The following is a 6,127-nucleotide window of genomic DNA, read 5'->3' on the forward strand; positions in this document are numbered from 1 at the left end:
TCATTCCGTTTGGACTCCGTTTGATATTCCTTTTCTGCGAAACACTAAAATAGGCAAAAAAAACTACAATTTGGGCTGGGCCTCCGGTTAATATGTTAGTCCCAAAAATAATATAAAAGTGTAAAATAAAGCCTGTTATCATCCAAAACAGATAATATAATAGTATGGAACAATAAAAAAATATAGATACGTTAGAGACGTATCAGTCCTTGATACATCCATTTTCCATCATGTTTTCTTACTGCTATTTATAATGTTTTTATCCATAATAATGCTTTATGGAGTAATTCTAATGCCCTTTCTCTCATAATATGCAAGGTTTACACAAAGAGGGAGAATTCCGGCAGCTGAAAATCTGGACCTATAAAAGCTACGCCAGGCCACCTATTCTGCACAACTCCAAATGAGCTGAAACTTCACAGAGAATTTTTATGGAATATATGAGGAATATCGGAGCCAATACGTACTAGAGGGGGCCCACCAGGTGGGCACAACCCACCTAGGCACGCTTGGGAGCCCAGGCGTGCCCTGGTGGGTTGTGCTCACCCAGACCCACCTCCGGTGCCCATCTCCTGGTATATAAGTCATTTTGACCTAGAAAAAATCAGGAGAGGACTTTCGGGACGGAGCGCCGCCGCCTCAAGGCGGAACTTGGGCAGGAGCACTTTTGCCCTCCAGCGGAGCGATTCCGCCGGGGGAACTTCCCTCCCGGAGTGAGAAATCATCATCGTCATCATCACCAACAACTCTCCCATCTTGGGGAGGGCAATCTCCCTCAACATCTTCAACAGCACCATCTCCTCTTAAACCCTAGTTCATCTCTTGTGTTCGATCTTGTTACCGAAAATATAGATTAGTGCTTGTGGATGACTAGTAGTGTTGATTACATCTTGTAGTTGATTACTATATGGTTTATTTGGTGGAAGATTATATGTTCAGATCTAATATGCCATTTAATACTCCTCTGATCATGAGCATGTTTATCATTTGTGAGTAGTTACTTTTGTTCTTGAGGTCACAGGAGAAATCATGTTGCAAGTAATCATGTGAACTTGATATGTGTTCGATATTTTGATAGTATGTATGTTGTGATTCCCTTAGTGGTGTCATGTGAACGTCGACTACATGACACTTCACCATATTTGGGCCTAAGGGAATGCATTGTGGAGTAGCAATTAGATGACGGGTTGCGAGAGTGACAGAAGCTTAAACCCCAGTTTATGCGGTATTCCATAAGGGACCGATTGGATCCAAAAGTTTAATGCTATGGTTAGAATTTATTCTTAATACTTTTCTCGTAGTTGCGGATGCTTGCGGGAGGGTTAATCATAAATAGGAGGTTTGTTCAAGTAAGAACAACACCTAAGCACCGGTCCACCCACATATCAAATTATCAAAGTAGCGAACACAAATCGAACCAACATGATGAAAGTGACTAGATGAAATTCCATGTACCCTCAAGAACGCTTTTCTTATCATAAGAGACCGTTTGTCCTGTCCTTCGCCTCAAAAGGATTGGGCTATCTTGCTGCACTTTTGTTACTACTATCGTTACTTGCTCGTTACAAATTACCTTGCTACCTAACTACTCTGCTACTTACAATTTCAGCACTTGCAGACATCACCTTGCTGAAAACTGCTACCTCTTGAGCACTCCGTTGGTTTTCCCTTGAAGAGGAAAGGGTGATGCAACAAAGTAGCATACGTATTTCCCTCAGTTTTTGAGAACCAAGGTATCAATCCAGTAGGGGATCACGCTCAAGTCCCACGGACCTACACAAACAAATAAGAACCTCGCAACCAACGTGATAAAGGGGTTGTCAAGCCCTTCACGGTCACTTACGAGAGTGAGATCTGATAGATATGATAAGATAATATTTTTGGTATTTTTATGATAAATATGCAAAGTAAAATAAACGACAAAGGAAATAACTAAGTGTTGGAAGATTAGTATGAGGGAAGATAGACCCGGGGGCCATAGGTTTCACTAGTGGCTTCTCTCAAGAGCATAAGTATTACGATGGGTAAACAAATTACTGTCGAGCAATTGATAGAATTGAGCATACTTATGAGAATATCTAGGTATGATCATGTATATAGGCATCACGTCCGAGACAAGTAGACCGAAACGATTCTGCATCTACTACTATTACTCCATACATCGACCACTATCCAGCATGCATCTAGAGTATTAAGTTCATAAGAACAGAGTAATGCTTTAAGGAAGATGACATTATGTAGAGGGATAAACTCATGAAATATGATATAAACCCCATCTTTTTATCCTCGATGGCAATAATACAATACGTGTCAGTTCCCTTTCTGTCACTGGGATCGAGCACCGCATGATTGAACCCAAAGCTAAGCACTTCTCCCATTGCAAGAAAGATCAATCTAGTAGGCCAAACCAAACTGATAATTCTAAGAGACTTGCAAAGATAAACCAATCATACATAAAAGAATTCAGAGGAGAATCAAATATTGTTCATAGATAATCTGGATCATAAACCCACAATTCATCGGATCTCGACAAACACACCGCAAAAGAAGATTACATCGAATAGATCTCCAAGAGAATCGAGGAGAACTTTGTATTGAGATCCAAAGAGAGAGAAGACGCCATCTAGCTAATAACTATGGACCCGTAGGTCTGAAGTAAACTACTCACACATCACCGGAGAGGCCATGGAGTTGATGTAGAGGCCCTCCGTGATCAATGCCCCCTCCGGCGGACCTCCGGAAAAGGCCCCAAGATGGGATCTCTCGGGTACAGAAGGTTGGGGCAGTGGAATTAGGTTTTTGTGGTGCTCCTGGATGTTTGGGGGGTATGTGAACTTATATTGGAGAAAGAAGTACATCGATGGAGCAATGGAGGGCCCACGACTGGAACATTTGGATCCTCAGGAATGGAAGAACTTTTAGAGGGGAGAGAGCTACTTTTGCTGCTTGGAGGTCTAACTTTGTACATGATCTCACACTTCTATCTCATAGGCTCAAGGAGGATAGCAGCATCAAGCTTAAAGCTTGGATAAATGCTTTAGTCTAATTAGTCCAGGTAGGTTGATGTACTCTGGTTCTTTAGCTTTCTAGACTAGTTTCTTAGCTCTTGTATATATTCCTTTTGTACTTTTGTACAGTTATCTCATTTTAATAAAGGGCTGTGGGGCTTTGCCTCATAGTAAATATTCAAAAAAAAATAGAGGGCCCACGAGGGTGGAGGGCGCACCCAGGGGGGTAGGCCCGCCCCCTGCCTCGTGGCTTCCTTCGTTGTTTCTTGACGCCCATTCCAAGTCTCCTGGATCACGTTTGTTGAGAAAATCACGTTCCCGAAGGTTTCATTCCGTTTGGACTCCATTTGATATTCCTTTTCTTCGAAACCCTAAAATAGGCAAAAAACAACAATTTGGGCTGGGCCTCCGGTTAGTAGGTTAGTCCCAAAAATGATATAAAAGTGTAAAATAAGACTCATTGACATCCAAAATAGATAATATAATAGCATGGAGCAATCAAAAATTATAGATACATTGGAGACGTATCAAGCATCCCCAAGCTTAATTCCTGCTCGTCCTCGAGTAGGTAAATGATAAAAGAAGAATTTTTGATGTGGAATGCTTTCTAACATATTTCTCAATGTAATTTTTCTTTATTGTGGCATGAATGTTCAGATCCGAAAGATTCAAGATAAAAGTTTAATATTGACATAAAAATAATAATACTTCAAGCATACTAACTAAGCAATCATGTCTTCTCAAAATAACATGGCGAAAGAAAGTTATCCCTACAAAATCATATAGTCTGGCTATGCTCTATCTTCACCACACAAAATATTTAAATCACGCACAACCCCGATGACAAGCCAAGCAATTGTTTCATACTTTTGATGTTCTCAAACTTTTTCAATCTTCACGCAATATATGAGCATGAGCCATGGATATAACACTATGGTGGAATAGAATGGTGGTTGTGGAGAAGACAAAAAAGGAGAAGATAGTCTCACATCAACTAGGCGTATCAACAGGCTATGGAGATGCCCATTAATAGATATCAATGTGAGTGAGTAGGGATTGCCATGTAACGGATGCATAGCTACAAGCATATGAAAGCTCAACAAAAGAAACTAAGTGGGTGTGCATCCAACTTGCTTGCTCATGAAGACCTAGGGCATTTTGAGGAAGCCCATCATTGGAATATACAAGCCAAGTTCTATAATGAAAAATTCCCACTAGTATATGAAAGTGATAACATAGGAGACTCTCTATCATGAAGATCATGGTGCTACTTTGAAGCACAAGTGTGGAAAAAGGATAGTAGCATTGTCCCTTCTCTCTTTTTCTCACATTTTTTATTTGGGCCTTCTTTCTTTTTTTCTTTTTGGCCTCTTTATTTTTGTCCGGAGTCTCATCCCGACTTGTGGGGGAATCATAGTCTCCATCATCCTTTCCTCACTTGGGACAATGCTCTAATAATGATGATCATCACACTTTAATTTCTTACAACTCAAGAATTACAACTCAACACTTAGAACAAAATATGACTCTATGTGAATGCCTCCGGCAGTGTACCGGTATGTGCAATGATGCATGAGTGACATGTATGAATAATTATGAATGGTGGCTTTGCCACAAATATGATGTCAACTACATGATCATGCAAGCAATATGACAATGATGAAGCGTGTCATAATAAAGGAATGGTGGAAAGTTGCATGGTAATATATCTCGGAATGGCTATGGAAATGCCATAATAGGTAGGTTTGGTGGCTGTTTTGAGGAAGGTATATGGTGGGTGTATGATACCGGCGAAAGTTGCGCGATATTAGAGAGGCTAGCAATGGTGGAAGGGTGAGAGTGCATATAATCCATGGACTCAACATTAGTCATAAAGAACTCACATACTTATTGCAAAAATCTATTAGTTATCGAAACAAAGTATTACACGCATGCTCCTAGGGGGATAGATTTGTAGGAAAAGACCATTGCTCGTCCCCGACCGCCACTCATAAGGAAGACAATCAATAAATAAATCATGCTCCGACTTCATCACATAACGGTTCACCATACGTGCATGCTATGGGAATCACAAACTTCAACACAAGTATTTCTCAAATTCATAACTACTCAACTAGCATGACTCTAATATCACCATCTCCATATCTCAAAACAATTATCAAGTATCAAACTTCTCATAGAATTCAATGCACTTCTATGAAAGTTTTTATATTAAAGCAAATTTCCATGTTGTTCTAAAGGACTCTCAAAATAATATAAGTGAAGCATGAGAGAACAATAGTTTCTATAAAACAAAACCACCACCGTGCTCTAAAAGATATAAGTGAAGCACTAGAGCAAAAACTATATAGCTCAAAAGATATAAGTGAAGCACATAGAGTATTCTAATAAATTTAAAATCATGCGAGTCTCTCTCAAAAGGTGTGTACAGCAAGGATGATTGTGGTAAACTAAAAAGCAAAGACTCAAATCATACAAGACGCTCCAAGCAAAACACATATCATGTGGTGAATAAAAATATAGCTCCAAGTAAAGTTACCGATAGACGAAGACGAAAGAGGGGATGCCTTCCAGGGCATCCCCAAGCTTAGGATTTTTGGTGTCCTTGAACTTTACCTTGGGGTGCCATGGGCATCCCCAATCTTAGGCTCTTGCCACTCTTTTTTCCATAATCCATCAAATCTTTACCCAAAACTTGAAAACTTCACAACACAAAACTCAAAATAGAAAATTTCGTGAGCTCCGTTAGCGAAAGAAAACAAAACACCACTTCAAGGTACTGTAATGAAGTCATTATTTATTTATATTGGTGTTAAAATAATGTATTCCAACTTATCTATGATTTATAAACTCTTTTACTAGCCATAGATTCATCAAAATAAGCAAATAACACATGAAAAACAGAATCTGTCAAAAACAGAACAGTCTGTAGTAATCTGTAGCTAACGCAACTTCTGGAACCTCAAAAATTCTAAAATAAATTGCTGGAAGTGAGGAATTGATCTATTAATCATCTTCAAAAATAATTAACTAAATAGCACTTTCCAAATAAAAATGGCAGCAATTCTCGTGAGCGCTAAAGTTTCTGTTTTTTTACAGCAAGATCAAAAAGACTTTCC

This window comes from Triticum urartu, chromosome 3A, assembly GCF_056163025.1.
Source record: "Triticum urartu cultivar PI428250 chromosome 3A, HENAU_Tu73, whole genome shotgun sequence".
Taxonomy (NCBI): domain Eukaryota; kingdom Viridiplantae; phylum Streptophyta; class Magnoliopsida; order Poales; family Poaceae; genus Triticum; species Triticum urartu.